Below are 20,016 nucleotides of genomic sequence, written 5' to 3' on the forward strand. Positions count from 1 at the left end.
TTCTGCCTAAAAGACTGCCTTTAATATTTTTTAGTGTGTATCAGTTAATAATGAATTATTTCAGCTTTTGTGTTCTGGAAATGTCATTTTACCTGCTTTTGAATGATATTTTCCCTCGATATAGAATTCTAGACTACAAGGATTCTTTTCTTTTGCAGTAGTTTAAAATTGTTGCTCAATTCTTTTTTGGATATATTTCTTTCTAACAAGAAATCTTCCGTCCTCTTTACCTTTGTTCCTCTGTACGTAAGATTATCTTTTAAGATTTTTAAAAAATTACTGGTTCTCAGCAATTTGATTATGATATGCCTTAGTATAGTTTTAAAATTTTTTCTAGCCCTGTGTGGTGGCTCATGCCTGTAATCCTAGCACTTTGGGAGGCCAAGATGGGAGGATTGCTTGACCCTAGGATCTCAAAATCAGCCTGGGCAACGTAGAAAGGCCTTTTCTCTACCAAAAAATAAAAATGAAAATGAAAATAATGTTTTCTGGTGCTTGGGGATTTATTTTGCCTCTTGGATCTGGATATTAGAGTTTTCATCAAACTTGGAAAAAATTCGGATCATTTTGTTTCATTTATTTTTTCTCTCTCATGCCCTTTTACCTGTTTTAGGCCACTTGCAGTTGTCTCACAGAATGCTGATATTCTTTTTCTTTCTGGAAAATTTCTCCCTTCTCTCTCTGCTTCATTTTAGCTTTTATTGCTGTGCCTTCAAGTTCTTCTGCATTTCCTTTGTAATGTATAATTGGTTGTTAAACCCATCCAATGTAATTTTTATCTTACACATTGCAGTGTTCACCTCTGGGATTTAAGTTGGTATATATAGGTGTGTGTTGGTATATATATGTGTGTGTGTATATATATGTGTGTATACACACACACACACACACATATCTCAAAATAGGAGCCATCTATGACAAACCCACAGCCAACATCATATTGAATGGGGAAAAGTTGAAAGCATTCACCCCAAGAAGTAGAAAAAGACAAGGATTTCCACTCTCACCACTTCTATTCAATACTGTACTAGAAGTCCTAGCCAGAGCAATTAAGCGGGAGAAAGAAATAAAAGGCATCCAAATTGGAAAAAAAGAAGTCAAGTACTCTCTCTTCATTAATGACATTATTGTATACCTAGAAAACCCTAAAGACTCCTCCAAAAGATACCTAGACTTGATTAACAACTTCAGCAAAATTTCAGGATTAAAAAATCAGCAGATAACAATCAGTAACCTTTCCATACACCAATAGCGTTCAAGCTGAGAACCAAAGCTTGCCATTACATAATTACTAAAAATTTAAATTATAAGATAAGTGTAAAATGTTTTTATATTGTTTTAACTTTAATTTCTCCAGTTACTGATAAGGTCAAACATTTTCATCTGATAGCCATTTATATTTGCTTTCCTGTGAGTTACCTCTTTATAACGTTTGCCAATTTTTACTTTCTTTATTTGTTGATGTGTGTGTGTGTGTGTGTGTGTGTGTGTGTGTGTTGTAGATGTTTATAAGCTTTTGTAATTAGCCAAATGTACAATTTTTGAGGGGAAAATATCTGAAGATTATGTATACTTTTTTTTTTTTTTTTTTTGAGATGGAGTTTTGCTCTTGTTGCCTAGGCTGGAGTGCAATAGTGTGATCTTGGCTCACTGTAACCTCTGCCTCCCAGGTTCAAGTGATTCTTCTGTCTCAGCCTCCCAAGTAGCTTGGATTACAGGTGCCTGCTACCGGGCCTGGCTAGTTTTTTGTATTTAGTAGAAAAAGGGTTTCACCATGTTAATCAGGCTGGTCTCGAACTCCTGATCTCAGGTAATCCACCTGCCTCAGCCTCCAAAAGTGCTGGGATTACAGGTGTGTGCCACCATGCCCTGGCAATTGTGTGTACTTCTAATCAGTCCAGTTCCCTTACTCCCCGCATCTTCACCTGAGCCACTCTAATCATCACATCACCTAGACCAAGTCCAGAGAACTGGCCCTTGCCTGGCTTCAGACACACATACACTTTGGGCTATATATTATTTTATGATTATATTTATAGTTCATATTAAACTTAATAACATGCTTATTCTGGGTCTTTCTGCACATACAATTTGAGTGGAGATTAGATACTGTGGTTCATCTAGTAACTTAGAGTAGTATAAGGGCTGTTCTAGGCACTTAGTCTGGATTTGAAACTTGATAAGTAAGGCAAGCTCCAGAAACCTAATTCAATTATATATTTTTCATTTACAAACGGCAGAAGTATGGCTGTAGACCAGTATATACAATTTGAATAGAATTACACAGAAATTTGTTGCCTGAGACTGAGCTTCTAAGGATGTAGGTGAGACTGAGTCGATTTATCAAGAAAGAAATACAAATCTTCCATTTTAATTTAATTATAACTATCAAGCATGAATTTACATAGTGTCATCTTCAGCAAAATTGAGACAAATGTCACCATACCAGTGAAAACCCCTAACCAATCAAGTCTAGGTGGTTATATGTGTATAAAATAATTTCGTTTGAATCGACAAGGTATATAATACACGATTTCTTTCAGTTACCATCCTTTTCATCATCTGTAATTACTGACCTTTTTGTGTGAATATTTCTGGTAAGCATCTTGAGAATGGAGCCTTGTTTCATTTATTTTCTAAGCCCTCTTAGCATTTAGCACAATAATTTCAATGTCTCTAAATGTGCCATGGTCAAGGAAAGGTTGGCTACTTCATCTTTAATACTGCTGCTGCTGATGTTGATATTAATAATAATAACAACAGCGATAATAATAGCTGACATTGAGTTGTTACATGTCAGATACCATCCTAAATGTGAATTCTCCAGTTTTTATGAATGAGGGAACTGAGGCAAATAAAGGTGAGAAAGTTGGTTGAGCCAGGGTTCTGGTGCAAACACTTGGACATTGTATGCTGGGCCCCAGATACTGTACTATATACAGTTCAAATACAGTTGCAGTTTGGGATTTTTTTTTTTTTTTTTTTTTTTAGACGGAGTCTCGCTCTGTCACCCAGGCTGGAGTGCAGTGGCGCGATCTCTGCTGACTGCAAGCTCCGCCTCCCGGGTTCAAGCCATTCTCCTGCCTCAGCCTCCCGAGTAGCTGGGACTACAGGCGCCTGCCACCACACCGGGCTAATTTTTTGTTTGTTTGTTTGTTTGTATTTTTAGTAGAGACGGGTTTCACCGTGTTAGCCAGGATGGTCTCGATCTCCTGACCTCGTAATCCGCCCACCTCGGCCTCCCAAAGTGCTGGGATTACAGGCGTGAGCCACCGCTCCCAGCTGGTTTGGAAATTTTATAAAGCAGCGCTTTGTTTGCAAGTCTGTCTCTCCTACTAGGCCTCATGCTTGTTGAAGTCAGGCCTGACTTGTTTATCTTTGTTCTTCCGGCTGTAGCACAGTGTCTGACACAGAGTATGCTCTCAATAAATGTTATTGAAATAATGAATCTGATGAGCAGCATACCCTTCTATCAGAATCTTCCAGAGCAGCAGACAAAACTTCTATATCTCTTTTAGGCCTTCTCAGAATGCATATTTCTACCTGCAATGAGTACTCTGGTAATGTTAATTGATGATGTGACTGCAGTTAATAACATATCTTTTCACTCATAGTCATAAATGTGGGTGGTTGTACTAGTCAGCTATTGTTGCACAATAAACAGTCCTAATGCTGGCTTAAAGCAACCATTTATTCTCTCTTACATGTGTGTGAGTAGGCACAGAATTGGCTCTCCAGTCTGCCGTGGATGCCAGGGTGTGAGATGGGTCCAAATATGCTTCTGTGTCCGTCATCTTCCTTGGTGCAAAATCGTAACAGGACAGCTTCTTTTTACAAAAGTGGCAGAGGTGTGAGAGGACAAGCCCATCTATGCATGCACATTTCAAGCCTTCTTGACTAAAGTAAGTCACATGACTGAGACCGAAGGGTCTACTCGGTCTACAGTGAGAGGAACTGCAAAGGTCTGTGGAAAAGGATGTCGATTCCTGCAGTGGTAAATAATGGAGTCAATAATTCAATCTACCACATTTGTACTGACCAAGCAAGTGATCGAGAAAAACATTTAGAAACACCAACAGCAAAATTTTGATTAAGTTCTTAAAGTAATGTGGTAGATGTTGGAAGCAAAATCCAAGCCAATTTTTATTTAATCACAGTCTTCTTCCACTCTTCCAACAAATGGTGGATAATGAGTATTACAGTCATTTCAACAGTAATCAACTATGGTATCCCAAACAGAAGATTATAACTTCAGCTGGAAATTGCGCAGCAGGACAGTTGAAGGCTTAAAAACAAACAACAGGCAAAAAAAATCTCATTTAGTCTCAAGTGATACTTTGCAATAAAGAGAGAGGGTAGGGGCAGGGAAATTAAGAAATGAGCAACATGGGCAGAATTGTGTCCCAACAGAAGACCGGACGTGTCATTAAAGGAAGCACTAGAGAGAATTTGAATATCAGACAATGATACATGAGGTAAATGTGACTGGCACTGACCAGTTAACATTAAAAAATGCATATGATGAAATGAGAAGGTAGGAAATCTAGGAAATTAAAACAGACAAGATAAAGGTTTCCTTTTGTCCCACCCTAGGAGAGTGATAGCTTGCATGCTTTTCCTTAAGCTTCTTAAGCCTGTAGCATGAGTGATTCAGAACAATGTAGGAGTAATTACTCGAGTGTTTCAGTCTTTGAGAATCTGCAATAGGCTGTTTACCTACAGGTTCTGAATTCTTTTGCAGGTATGCAGTTGACTATGTCATCCTCTCTTGACGCTGTCCAAGATCCTCTGAAGGCCGTGTCAATCGCTAGGTCTAAATGAGGATCAGAGAGCAAAGCTGAGGAATAAACTCATACATAAACAGAACACAGGACATTCTACTTAAAGACACAAATAATAAGGAAAAATGCCTCATAAAGTAGCAATCCTTCTGCAATTGCTGAACATTCCCCTGCAACTTTTCTGTGTTTTTCAAGCAATTTTCTTTATTTTTCCTCACATGAAATGACACAGACCTGCAATTTCTCACTCCTTTCATTCAAATTGTGTGTTATTTTCCAGGGGCTCAGGCACTTACTGTTTTATATCCGTACAAATGTGTGTATGTATATATATGCACACATATAGGGAAAAATAGGAACATTGTCTTGACAAAATATGCTTTATACTATCTTTAACAAAAGAGACAATAGGTAGGTCTAAAAAAATACATTTTGAAAGTGTAAGTATAAAAAGAAGATACAACAATTGTTTTACAAGAGAAAGTGTTCCTCAGTTTCCCATCCTTTTCCAAAGGTAAAATAGAATGAAACTGATCAAAAGTAATGACTGTGAATAGGACCACAGTCTCAAGTCATTCTTTCTACTTCTTAGGCCAAGAATGTATTAGAATTGCCGTGGCATTCCCAGCAGAAAGCCAGATGCATAGCTAATTACTAGAAACTATAGGATTATAGTAAAAAAAAAAAAAAAAAAAACTGTGGCACTTTCCTAAAAAAATCTGGTATGATTGTAGGAACCCATGGAAGAAGAATGAATCCCATGACTTGACTTGCTTTTCCAATATTATGTATATGCAATTCTCACATTTCCTTTCTCTACTTATTTTTGCCTATATCAACCATGGCAATTTCAACGTGTAGGTGTGTACCGAGATCTTGTAGACTGACTGAGGATCTTCTAAACTCAACTGCAGTTTACTACATCCTGTCTAAATCACTCATGTATTACAAAAGGGAAACTTTGGCCTTGATCTAATGAAATGCATCTTGCCCTCCTTATCATACTTTCCTCCATTTATTCTTTCATTCATTCACTCACTCATTCATTCACATCTCTGTTTATTTAGTAAATATTTTGCGGGCCAAGTACTCAGATAGATCCCAGGGAGTAGAAGATGAGGTAGAGAAGGGCATGACTGTTGGGAGAGTCACAGTCTAAAGTAACAGCCACATAAAGTTACAAAATGATGAGAAAAACATCAAAACAGAGGTACGCACAGAGTGCTATGGAAGGAGAAAGAAAGCAATTAGTTCTGCCTACAGTAGCCCAGAAAGGCTCCACAGAGGTGTCACTTTTGATAGATTTTGAGGGATAAGCAGAAATCTGCCAAATACAGATAAAAATGGTGGATGGGCTGAGAGCAGAAAGCCTTTGCATGTGCACTGAGGCCCTCTACCATGATGCCCAGTGACAGGTGACTTAGAGCCCCAATAGGATTTAAAACGCTGCTATACGGAGTTACTGTTTTCATTGAGAAACTGTGTCCCCCTTGCTGTGTCTTAAATAAGATTATCGAATATGTCAAGTAGCATAAAACCAGAATTTTTAAAAATTTATTTTCCTTATGCTAGTGAAGAGACACTTTTAAAAAATATGACCATTTTTATCTTGGTATGTGTCAGTTTGTAATTATATGGAAATTGTTATAATTGATACAGGCAATGGCATTCCAAAGCCTGTGTAAGTAGATAATATTTGCAAATTCGCCAGTCTGGCTTTGAACTGAATCCTGTGTTATTGTGTAACTTGGAGTGGGGGAATGGTAGAAAAGAGAAACTTATTTTTTGTTATTAAGCAAGGAATTTATTTTGAGATAAATATCATCAGAAGCTTGCTAAGTATTCTTTTTTTTTTTCCTTTTTAAAATTTGTATAAATTTATGGGGTGTAAGTGTAATTTTTTTTGTTAGTGATGGGATCTCACTATGTTGCCCAGGCAAGTCTGCAACTCCTGGGCTCAAGGTTGCCTCATGCCTCGGCCTCCCAAAGTGCTGGAATTACAGGCGTGAGCCACCACGCCTGGCCTTCAAGTGTGATTTTGTTACATGCAGAGGTTGCATAGTGGTGAAGTTATGGCTTTTAATGCATCCATCACACAAATAATGTACATTGTGCCCATTAAGCCATTTCTTATCATCTGCCCCCCTCCCACTCCCTACCCTTCTGAGTTTCCAATGTCTATCATTCCACACTCTATGTCCATGTGTACATATTATTTAGCTCCAATTTATAAGTGAGAACAAGGCCGGGATGATGACCCATGCCTGTAATCCCAGTAATTTGGGAGGCTGAGGGGGAGGATCACTTGAATCCGGGAGTTCAAGGCTGCAGTGATCCATGACTGAACCACTGCACTCCAGCCTGGGCAACAGAGTGAGACATTGTCTCCAAAAAATAAAAAAATTTTTTAAAAATTAAATTAAATAATGAGAACATGTAGTAATTGTCTTTTCTTTCAGGACATGAGTATCTTTCGGGACCTGAGTTTTCAATTATAGCAGGGTATTCTTTTAAAATTCTCCATATTCCCTGTTTGTCATATTCTGTTAAACTTTCATTAAAAATAATAGAAATACAGAATTATAACCATAATTATTTTCTATCATCTTGATCAATGCCCCCAAAAGGGATGAGAGTCATCTGTAAGCCTCTATGTACCTTCTGGCAATTGTCATCTTCTGTGGCATAAGCACAAAGTTATTATACAGTGCTTTTTTTTTTTTTCATCTTTTTGAGACAAAGTCTCACTCTGTCACCAGGCTGGAGTGCAGTGGCCCGATCTCGGCTCACTACAACCTCCACCTCCCATATTCAAGTGATTCTCCTGCCTCAGCCTCCCAAGTAGCTGGGACTACAGTCACACACCACCATGCCCAGCTAATTTTTGTATTTTTAGTAGAGATCGGGGTTTCACCATGTTGGTCAGGATGGTCTCGATCTCTTGACCTCGTGATCCGCCCTCCTCAGCCTCCTAAAGTGCTGGGATTATAGGCGTGAGCCACTGTGCCTGGCCTTTACAGTGCTTTTTTAAATGACAGGAAAAAAAGTAACCGTAGATTTTATTGTGCCATTTTTACTAGTTAATTTTGACTTCCTGATCAAATAGGATCTCCTTACCTATTTTTTGAATAAGTACCTCTTTCTTCCCTTGTCTTATCTCCTTATGTCATCTGTATTGCATTTATACAGTATTTGTGTCTTTTCTGCCATTTTAATACACAACATTTTGCTTGTCCAAACCTTGTGAGACCCCTTTTCTAACCAGACTTCCAGTCCTTACCTGGCTAACTCTTGTCCCTTTGACACTTGGGCCCAACGGGTGAATTTAAAAACACTTTAAATTGCTTCCATTTTTTGGAGTCATTATTAGTATCTTAATAGGCAATAATATATGTGATTCTACTATTTATCAGCAGTGTGACTCTCTTAAAGACCATCATGGCAGAAGCCCATCATGGAAGTCTACCATTTCTACCTTGCCATCCAATCAACCCCTTCCTACCACAACACTTACCTTTACCCACAGACTTCTTACTTTCCTTATGTGGACCTCAAAAACATAGCCAAAGTTTACAGCCTGACAGCCTCCTCACCAAATTTAGCCTAACAGTCTCTCAGCCCCAATCTCTTTCTCTCTTTCTCTCTGATTTTATTTCATTTTTCGCACACATGCAATTTTTTGGACTGCAGTGTTAGTTCATAATAATTAAGAGATTTACACATACACACAAATTCAGGTTTCTACTTTTACTTGAATTTTTTTTTTTTTTCTAGAAGGGCTTTGTTATTTCAAGTTTGCTGTGGTTCTCACTACACACTTCTGTCTCCCAACACCTAGTTGTCATTTCTCAACTCACTTAGGCTATTGTGTTCTCATATGCCTGACCATTTTCACTCACTGATGTTGCCAACTTAATATCTACAGTTATTTGAGTTTGCGACTCCTGGCATAGATTTATCTACAAAACAGGAAAACACGGTTCATTTTTAGAAAACAGAAGCCAAATCAGTAAGTAATTTTCCCCAGCTCTCACAACAAATGCCTAGTCTTTTAATTCAGTCTAGTATTTTTTTTTATACCAATGTTTCTCAAATGTGCATCTGAATCACCTGGAAATCTTGATAAAGAGACTGTGTAGCCCCATCCTAGAGTTTCCAATTTATGACTAGGGAGAACCTAGAGAATGTGCATTTCTACCAAGTTTCCAGTTGGTACTGGTTGTCGGGGGACATACTTTGAGAACTGTGTGCTATGCCATTGTGCGAATTCCTCTCAGTTTACTTTTAAGATGAGACTGAGTATTTACTCTGCCTTCCAAATGATTGTAAACTTCAAAAAATGTTACACAATAAATATAAAGAGTGTCTCCTTCACTTGAGCATAAGCCCCATAAAAGCTGGAACATGGCTGTCTTCTTCATTTTAGTATTTCCAGTTTCTGATACATAGGAATTACTTTATAACTTTTTTTCTTTCTTTGAGGTAGAGTCTTGCTCTGTTGCCCAGGCTGGAGTGCGATGGCAAGATCTCAGCTCACTGCAATCTCTGCCTCCCTGGTGCAAGCGATTCTCCTGTCTCAGCCTCCTGAGTAGCTGAGATTACAAGCACGTACCGCCACACCTGGCTAATTTTTGTATTTTTAGTAGGGACGGGGTTTCTCCATGTTGGTCAGGCTGATCTCGAACTCCTGACCTCATGATCTGCCCATTTCGGCCTCCCAAAGTGCTGAGATTACAGGCGTGAGCCACCACGCCCAGCCACTTTATAATTTTTTAAAACAAATTCGTGAATAAGAGGTAAAATGCAGGGTTTGGAAAAATTTAATAAAAATAAAGACTGAAGTAGAGATCTGGTCCCTAACAATCAATTTCAATTTAAGGAAAATAATTTCTAAGGAACGTCTATGCTTCTCTGATTTATTTGGTAGCTTAGTTATGCTTGCGTTAAGAATGCAAAAGGAAGCAGTGTATCACTCGCTGATGGTGCTCATTGTAATAGTTCCTCCTCTGGGTAGAGTTTCCACATACACATTCGAAGGAGTGTAATCACTATCCAGAGACCGAATCCTCTGCCCTGACAGTGGGAAAATGACTGTGTGTGCTGACAGCCCCACAGGATGGGAAATGCAATAGCTCTGCTACTACTGTGTAATGTTGCCAAGCTTAATTGACTGCACCCATAAATAGTGGGAGAAAGTGAGAGTGGGTAATCCATACTACTCTTAAATTATTATGTGGGATCAACCTTCAGGCCTCCCAGAGAATCTCTGTAGTATAAGTCATTGATTGTTTAGATTTTAGGTTTCTTTGTTGTCTGTACCAACCCCAGCTCAATTTTATTCACTTGCTTTTTTCTTTTTTTTCTTCATGTTCTTGCTTTCACATGCTTCCTTTTCCTTTTATTTTCCTTTATAGCTTTACACAGAGCCACTCTTATTCCTCCATCCTCACCTCTTTTTCTTACTATATATTCCAATCAGCATTCAAACATTAATAATCACTACTCTTGCCTTTTCATCCTTCTCCAGATATTCCACTATCTATTCTAATTCCCCCTGAGGCTTTTCAAAAAAGTTGTCTATACACATTGTCACTCCCTTGCTGTTCTGTTACTCTACCACTCACATCTTACTTCTATACCCATGACTCTATGAAAGCTTTGGTGAAGGACACCAATGACCTCCATGTTGGAAATCTAAGAACTTTACTCTTACTTGACTTTTTACTTGGCTTCTCACCACATTTCACACGGTTGACCATGCCTCCTTCTTGAAAACTCTCTTCTCTTGGTTTCTATAATACAACTACAATTGCCTGGCTTTGTCTTTTCCTCTCTAACCACAGTTTCTCAGTCTTCTTCACTAGTTACGCTTTCTGCCACACTCTTAAATATCAGGGTTCTTCTCTTCTCTTTGTACAGTCTTTTTCTAAGTGATCTTCCACACCCATGACTTAGGGTAATATTTACTCTTTACTGTCACTCATCCACACCTCTCTTTTGAGAGATAGGCTAATGGATCCACCGCCTGTATTTGAATGTCTCTCAGCTATCTCAAACTTAAATTGTTCAAAATCTTATGCTTGAATTCCCACCTCCCCACTCTACCAACAGAAAACATTTTCTCTCTTTCACCTGTTACATCTAATCCACAGATTCATGTCAACATCTATGTCCAAAGTATCTATCCATCCATCCTCAGCTGTACCATTCACTCCCTAGCCTTATCCATGAGCATCTCTCTCATGGCCTGTTCTTGCAACATCCTCTTAGCCTTTCTCCCCACATATCTCCTTCTTAGATACTTCTTGACTTCTGCCTCCAATCCTGCCAGTTTTCTTTTATTTTTTAATAAAAACCAAAATTTGTTTTTGCACCATTTAAATCCTTTCCATTTTTGCCCATCAAACCTGGAATATAATCTGAGAAAAATAAATAACCTCTTAAATTCTTGATATGATTAACAAACCCTGTTGGATTATCCCATCTTGCTCTTGTCATTTTTTCCACTTTTCTCCCAACTCACAGCAATATACCATACTGGCATTTCTTAAAGTCCATGTAGTATATCAAATCATTTCCCATCTCTGAACCTTTGCTCCTGTTAATCATCTGCCTGAAATGCTATTCTCCCTACTCTTCATCCAGATAGTTCTTATTCATCTGCAATTCTCAATTTAAATATCCTTTCCTCGAAGAGTCCTTAAATCCCTAAGTCTAAATTACATTCTTTTTTGTTTTTCTTTTTTTTTTTTTTTTTTTTGAGTTGGAGTCTCACTCTGTTGCCCAGGTTGGAGTGCAATGGCACGATCTCGGCTTGCTGCAACCTCTGCCTCCTGGGTCAAACAATTCTCGTGCCTCAGCTTCCCAAGTTGCTGAGGTTACAGGCTCCCCACCACAAGTCAGAGCTAATTTTTGTATTTTAATAGAGACAGGGTTTCACTATGTTGGCCAGGCTGGTCTTGCACTCCTGACCTCAGGTGATCCACCCACCTTGGCCTCCCAAATTGCTGGGATTACAGGCATGAGCCACCACGTGTGACAGGTCTTAATTAAATTTTACTGGTACACTCTCAGAGCATTTATCCGTTTTTGTTTTTGGTTATTGTTGCACTTATCATGATTTGTAATAATACTTTTATAAATGATGTTTATATTGTTTTCTTAATATACTGTAAGCTTTATGAATAAAGCAGCCTTGATTATTTTTCTTTCTTTTTAAAATCAATGTGTTATCAGTGCATAGCTTAGTACCCAATAGATTTTAAACCCTTGGTAAATACCTGTTGATTAAAAGGTCTTCCTCACAATTCTCTTCTCACCAGATATCCCTTAGCTCCTATCTCTATTTTCAACTTCTCTCAGATTTTTATCCTTCCTTCCTTTTTCTTCCTTCTTTGCTTCCTGCATTCTTTCATGACAAATGCAGACTTGTCAGTTAAATTCAAAACTTCCCACCTACTTATGTAAAGTTCAGTTTTACTTAAGAGAAGACAATGTCTTAGTTTGTTTTCTGTTGTTAGAACAGAACATTACAGACTGCATAGTTTATTAAAAATACAAGTTAATTTAGTTTACAGTTCTAGATGCATGCTGGGAAGTCCAAGAGCATGAAGCCAGCAACTGGCAAGGTCATCTCATGGTGAGAGGGCAGAAGGCAGAAGTGAAGTGAGTGCACAAGACAGAGACACCAGAGGCCAGACTTCTTCTTAACAGCACACTCTTATTTATTTATTTATTTATTTTTTTCATACGGAGTTTCGCTCTGTCGCCCAGGCTGGAGTGCAGTGGCGCAATCTCGGCTCACTGCAAGCTCCGCCTCCCAGGTTCATGCCATTCTCCTGCCTCAGCCTCCCAAGTAGCTGAGAGTAGCTCCCGCCGCCACGCCCAGTTAATTTTTTGTATTTTTAGTTGAGACGGGGTTTCACCATGTTAACCAGGATGGTCTTGATCTCCTGACCTCATGATCCGCCCGCCCCGACCTCCCAAAGTGCTGGGATTACAGGTGTGAACCACCGCGCCTGGCCAACAACACGCTCTTGCAATGACTAACCCACTTGTGCATTATCAGTGTCAACCCATTCATGAGAGCTCTGCTTTTATGACCCAATCACTTCTTATTAGGCCTCACCTCCCAACATTGTTGCATTGGGGATTAAGTTTCCAACACATGAGTCTTTGGACAGCACCTTGAAACCGTACCAGACAATTAGTTTATTTAATTGAAATTCAGAAATATATGCTCAATAACAGATTAACATTTTCCTTCATTTGATTTGCCTCTCCTTTTTTTTCTTTTTTTTTAATTTGCCTCTGGCTGTGTAAACCTAGACCATTTGGAAGAATGATATCTCCTAAATTACCAAGATATATATTTTTTACTCAAAATACCCAGGACTAATTCCCTATACAGATTCATTCAATCATTCATTTATTCATTTGTTTAATTAATCAATTATTGATTGAGATCTTACTGTGTATTACGGATTTTTATTATTTAAATCCCAGATTCCCGACTTACTTGCTGAATTATCTTGACCAATTAATTATTCATTCCTCAGTTCTGTTATCTCCTAAAATGGGTAAAAAATAGTAACTAACTTGCAGGGATATTATGAGAAGAAAGGAGTTATTGTGTGCAAAAACAGCCAGCACATAACAAACTCAAAATTAGTATTAGCATTATTTTTAATATCATTAGTTCATCATTGCTTTTTTAGACATCGGATTATATAATATTGAACAAATAAATTTATGCCTTTACATAGCTTATACTCGAGTGCAGGGCAAACTGTGACCCTTTGACCTAGCCTGCTGCCCAAATTTTGAAAGGAAAGCTTTATTTGAACACAGCTAGCCTATTCCTTTACATTTTATCTATAGCTGCTTTTTTGCTGCAAAGGCAAAATCGAGTAGTTGCTACATAGATGGTATATCCTGAAAAGTAGAAAATACTTGCGATTTTTTTCTTAACAGAAAGTTAGCTGACTTCTCTTTTTGTGAAAATAGATGTACTTTCTTTAGGAGATAGCCTAGGTATTGGAAATTCTACTGGAGCCAGGGAGATCTGGGTTAGATCTAGCTTTCCTATTAAACTAACTTCTTGCATGGTTTTAGCATATGTCTCTTATCTTTCCTAAACATCAGTTTCCTTGATACCAAAATGAGCTTAATGTCTATCTCAATTTTTTTATATGATTAAAGAATAAAATGTATATAAAGTGCCTGAAAATTTTGGTGCTATAAAAAATGTTTCTCTTTCCTTTTGGAGAATAATGGGTTTCTTTTATATTGATAGTATAAGTATTAATATTTATTACAACCGTACAGCTACATAAAACCAATTTAGACTAGAAGTCAAAGTAATCATAGTCTATAATAAAATAAGATTCAGTAGAAAAATAATAGACTTTGATTGAAGTAAGTACAAAGAAGAGATATAAGTTAAACTTCTCCACTTTCCATGCTAGAGCGATTTGCATTTTACCATCACAGTCTCGGTTTAAATTTCTCATAGTTAAGCTATAGGTTTAAACCTTTTATATGCTAATGATTTTCTATTTCTAATTAGGTTTCCAAGGTGCTTTTAGTACAAAAATCAACTGAAAATACTGTGTAAACTAAATTACTTAGAAAGGAGAATAATCTTGCTCTATAGGAAGGAAATAATTTGTTCTGTTTTTTTAAGGTGCCTCTTTAATAATAGCTTAAAACAATAGATCTATGAAAGTTTGTTTTTTCACAGTAAACTAGTCAGTAATGTTGCCGACAAAATTCCAATTTAAAAAATGACCTTTTAAAGATGCCATATAAAATTAAATTTTAATGAGTGATAATAAATGGTGATACTTTTCACAGGAGGAAACACAAAGCTTGCCTGGAGCCCTTGCTACATGCCATCCACTTTAACACTCTATTATTGTGTCTTCCCTTTCATTATTTTCAAGGGAAGATGATGGAAATGCAGCACCTTTGAAGAACCCAAAACAGTTTTAATATTGTGCTTACTAAAGGCGATCTTCATCGCTGGATAATTAGGCAGATGGACCTCCATTGCTTTAGTGATGATTCTTTTGTAGAATGCTGCTCCATCCCTCCACAATGACAGTAAAAGATATTTAAGCATTCCTTTGATTATGTGACTGATTGAAAAATAAATCACCATGATTAGGCTCCAAAAAAAAAAAAAAAAGTGTTTGCACCAGATGGAAACTCTGCTACAGTTCTGGGGCAAGAGCAGAAGGTCTTCGCACTGGTCAGCTTTCAGGTGGAAAACATTTGGGAAACAGTCAAATTAATTCTAGGGGGGAGAAAAAGCATAAGAAGAAAGGGTAAAAAAATTGTGATGTGCCATTACACCTGCACGTGGCTTGTTGGCTTCCTTAACAAAATAGGAATGGTCACCAGTGCTTCTTAGGCCAATATTACTTGCCTTTTATTAATCTTCCAGGTCACTCAAGTTCGTTATCCCATTCACTAAATAAGAACAATTTATTATAAAGTGCAGTAATCATGACAAACCTAATTATTTATTTTTTTTCAAGCTTAAATTTCAAAAAATTGTGAAGCTTCTGCTTTTTATGATGACTCTTACTCTACCCTTTTTGCCCTGAGGATCCTATTAGTGGAGAGCTGAGCAATTCATTTTCATCAGAAATGAATTATGCCTCCGTTTTTAAAATATAAATACTAAAGGACTGTAAAGATTAGAACTTGGTTTGAACCTCCATCACTTGATGTTTTCTTCCTCAGCGTATAGAGCTTTTGGTGTTAACGTAAAACATCACATTCTTCTGAAAGTTCAGAGCCAGGTCTCCTTAAAGAAATGCCAGCCAGAATTGGGAGGGACGCACAAAATGAAATGTGTTACCTTCTGGGGTGAGATGTGGAGGGGATGTTTGGTGCCTCAGAAGCTGTTCCCAAGATGAGCTATTTGCATAATACAAAGTGGGGAGGTGACTATGCTAGTCACCTTCTGTTTCAAAATGATTAGAAAACAGCAATTCTCAAGAAACAGGGGGTGAATTTTTACTTCTCTCACCAAGGGTCTGGGCGTAAATGACACCTTTAATTACTAAGGACTGTTGGTACCACTCTGGTAACAAGCTGCTATAAATGAAAATTCTGATTGCCCCCAAATCAAGTATTTCATATAAACGCATTTTTGTCTTAAGTACAGTTGTTAGTGCAGCTTTCATTATTTTTCTTTGTCAACATATGATAGAAGGAAGTGATGCTGCCAACTTGTTATTTCACTGCTGTTTTATCGTCTGTTTTGCCCAGTGGCTAAAGAGCCAGTGTGTTTTGGCCAGCCATAACTTGTTATTCTAATAGCAGTGAGGCCCCACGAGGGTGCTCAACTTTGACTTCAATAAAATTGCAATTAGAAAAAGAGGTAACTCTCCAGTGCTTAACAAACCTTAATCTTTACTTATTTTTCAGAATTCTATCAAAATGCACTGGATATCAAACCATTCTCTTTTGATTTCTGACTTTTTAAAAGTATTCCAAATAAATATAATCCATTTCTCAGACGCACATGCTTCGATGCGTAAATTAACTCTTTGGGATCTGAGAATTTAATTCCACTATTTCTCTGTTATACCCACCCTCCCCTTTCCCTCATTTCACTAGATGAGCATATATGCCTAACTTGCAAAGTTCCCAGTATCCATTTTGCTTGGTACATATTGAATTTGGCTGCATGATTGTTTCTCCTAAATTAACGTAGATGTATTTAGGGATGAGACAATTAAAGAAATAAGAGTAAATGGGAGAGGGGGTTGACATAAGTAAATAACAGGAAAGGGAAAATTGGTTCATGTGTTCTTTTTTCCAGTGTATTTAAAGAAATTTTTTTAAATTCCAAAATGAAATATAGATCCAAATACTGTATTTAACTCAAAATCTAAAGACAGATGGATTCTGAAGAAAAAGGGAGCAGTCTAGGTTTCCTGAACAGATGTGTCCCGATCTACTTTGGTCTACAACTGGTAAAGTGGATGGTTAATGATAGCAAACATTAAAACAATTTTCAACAACTCGTCAAAGATTTTTTTTTTTTAAGCAAAGCTGCCATTCAGCAGATAATTTGAATTATACTCTGCATTAAGTTACAACTGGTAGGTACATGAACAATGAACACTTCTTGCTTTTTCTTTCTTTAGAAACGATGAGTGAATGAAGGCGGGAGTTACTGCAAGGAAGGTAAGGGTAAGTCGTATCATATTTATTTCTTCCTTTTGAAGCATGTGGAATAATATATTGTATAAAACTTGTTCAGAAACTCTCAGGGGGCTTGTGTCACAGGTAAATTAGACAAATTTAGTTTTTCAGGGCAAAATGAAGTGTTTGTTTTAGCTGTGCTGCACAGAAATAAACTACCTGACATGTTGAGACCCGTCTTTTCTGCATGCCAACTACCATACTGCTCAATATTGTTTAAGTAGCTCATGGCCCAAGTGGCAAGAGAAACTCTGGGTGAATTTCTGTTTTAGAATTGTGAGTTTCACCTCTCTATGTAATTAGTATTCTTATTATTTAAATCCAGTACTGCAAAAGCAGTGCTTAAAATTACAGCAGTATCAAGCTAGGCATCTGAATGTGACCCATATTTAAGTTCAGGCATAAAAGATCATAGACTAGAGTTAATTCTACTGTAGTTGTGTTTTTTCATTCTAGCATCATTTTGTTATTGCTTTTCGGTGAAGTTTAAATGTATTTGACTTTATGGAAAAAAATGAAACACTTGTTAGATTATAACCAGTCATGTAATATTTTAAAGATACATAGTATTCTGACTGATGATTTTAAAGTTATATAGCACAGTTTACTTCTGAAAGTGTAATAGATAGGCATTCAGATTCATTTTCTAATTGAGCCAAAGAGTTTTCAGAAATTTCCTGAAGCCACTCGAGTATAAATAAATGACAAAGTCAGAACACATAATGTTTTCATGTGTAATAAATAAGACCAGTAACTCCTTTAAAAGGAAACAGAAGGAAAAAAGGAAGGAATGGAGGAAGAGAGGGGAAAAGGAAGGAAGGAGGGAGGGAGAGAGAAAGGTGGAAGGAAGAAGTGAAGGCAGGCAGGCAGGAAGGAAGAAGTGTGCTTGTATTGTAGACTTATTGTTCCTACATGTGTAGAAAATTTACATTTGAGAAATGCCTCAGTCTGTTCAGGGTGCTATAACAAAAATACCATAGAATAGGTGGCTTTAACAACACACATTTATTTTTCTTTTTTAAAATTTTGTTATTATTATACTTTAAATTCTGGGATACATGTGCAGAACTTGCAGGTTTGTTACATAGGTATACATGTGCCATGGTGGTTTGATGCACCCACCAATCCATCATCTACATTAGGTATTTCTCCTAATGTTTTCTCTCCCCTAGTCTTCCACCCCTCAGTAGGTCCTGGTATGTTATGTTCCCCTCCCTGTGTCCACGTATTCTCATTGTTCAACTCCCACTTATGAGTGAGAACCTGCAGTGTTTGGTTTTCTCTTCCTGTGTTAGTTTGCTGAGAAAGATGGTTTCCAGCTTCATCCACGTCCCTGCAAAGGACATGAACTCATTCTTTTTATGGCTGCATAGTATTCCATGGTGTATGTGTGCCACATTTTCTTTATCCAGTCTATCATTGATGGGTTGGTCCCAAGTCTTTGCTATTGTGGATAGTGCTGTAATAAACATATGTGTTAATGTGTCTTTATAGTAGAATGATTTATAATCCTTTGAGTGTATAACTAGTAATGGGATTGCTGGGTCAAATGGTGTTTCTGGTTCTAGATCCTTGAGGAATCGCCACACTGTCTTCCACAATGGTTGAATTAATTTACACTCCCACCAACAGTGTAAAAGCGTTCCTATTTCTCCACAGCCTTGCCAGCATCTGTTGTTTTCTGATTTTTTAATGATCGCCAGTCTAACTGGTGTGGGATGGTATCTCATTGTGGTTTTGATTTGCTTTTCTCTAATGACCAGCGATGATGAGCTTTTTTTAATATGTTTTTTGGCCACATAGATGCCTTCTTTTGAGAAGTGTCTGTTCATATCCTTTGCTTACTTTTTGATGGGGTTGTTTTTTTCTTGTAAATTTGTTTAAGTTCCTTGTAGACTCTGGATATTAGCCCTTTGTCAGATGGATAGATTGCAAAAACTTTTTCCCATTCTGTAGGTTGCCTGTTCACTCTGATGATAGTTTCCTTTGCTGTGCAGAAGCTCTTTAGTTTAATTACACCACATTTGTCAATTCTGGTTTTTGATGCCATTGCTTTTGGTGTATTAGTCATGAAGTCTTTGCCCGTGCCTATGTCCTGAAAGGTATTGCCTTGGTTTTCTTCTAGAGTTTTTATGGTTTTAGGTCTTATGTTTAAGTCTTTAACCCATCTTGAGTTAATTTTTGTATAAGGTGTAAGGAAGGGGTATAGTTTCAGTTTTCTGCATATGGCTAGCCAGTTTTCCCAACACCATTTGTTAAATAGGGAATCCTTTCCCCGTTGCTTGTTTTTGTCAGGTTTCTCAATGATCAGATGGTTACAGTTCTAGAGTCTAGGAAGTTCAAGATCAAGGTACCAACAGATTTGGTGTGTGACGAGGGCCTGCTTCCTTGTTCATAGACAATGATCTTGCTGTATCCTCATATGGCCAAAGGAACAAAGGAGCTATCTGCCCTCGTTTATAAGGGTACTATTTCCCTTCAGGAGGGCTCTGTCATCATGACCAAATCACCTTCCAAGGGCCCATCTTCAAATACCATCACATTTGGCATTAGGTTTTGACAAACAAATTTTTGGAGGATATAAATTCAGCTAGCATAATGTTTAAATTCGAATAAACTTAAAAGTAGTATTTCTTTATCTTTGATTATCGACACCTGATTGACTCTTGCTTGTTCACCACTCAGCAGAACATTGAAGGTTTGGGGGCAATAGGGGTTGCCCAATGAGTGAGATTCTGAGCCTTCCTTTATCTGCAAACAATTCAGCTCCACATGAGCTTTGCATACTCGGCTTTTATCTAAAAATTTGTTTCAAGAAATAGAGAACTAATACAGCAATATTTTAACACTTGTTAACTCTAGCTGGTGGGATACATGAGTATCTGTAATACCTAGTATTCTGCTTTTCTCTAATTTTGAAATATTTCTTAATTAAAAATTAATGTTTCAAAAACTATTTTTGAAATGGCTCCATATGTTTAAAAAATTCATTTAACTTTATTGCTGTTTCAGG

General features: G+C 37.4%; 1 protein-coding gene across 10 annotated transcripts in view; it reads left to right on the forward strand.

Annotated features, from left to right (window-relative positions):
- The window catches only part of TENM2 (teneurin transmembrane protein 2), a 3,953,434-nt gene that overhangs the window by 1,904,391 nt on the left and 2,029,027 nt on the right, over positions 1–20,016 (forward strand). For all 10 annotated transcript variants that reach the window (XM_054685270.2, XM_054685273.2, XM_054685274.2 and 7 more), the window contains one exon: positions 16,946–16,991. The gene's annotated coding sequence lies outside the window, so the exon portion shown is untranslated. The remainder of the gene's footprint in view (positions 1–16,945; positions 16,992–20,016) is intronic.

The sequence above is a fragment of the Pan troglodytes genome, chromosome 4 (genome assembly GCF_028858775.2).
Source record: "Pan troglodytes isolate AG18354 chromosome 4, NHGRI_mPanTro3-v2.0_pri, whole genome shotgun sequence".
NCBI lineage: Eukaryota > Metazoa > Chordata > Mammalia > Primates > Hominidae > Pan > Pan troglodytes.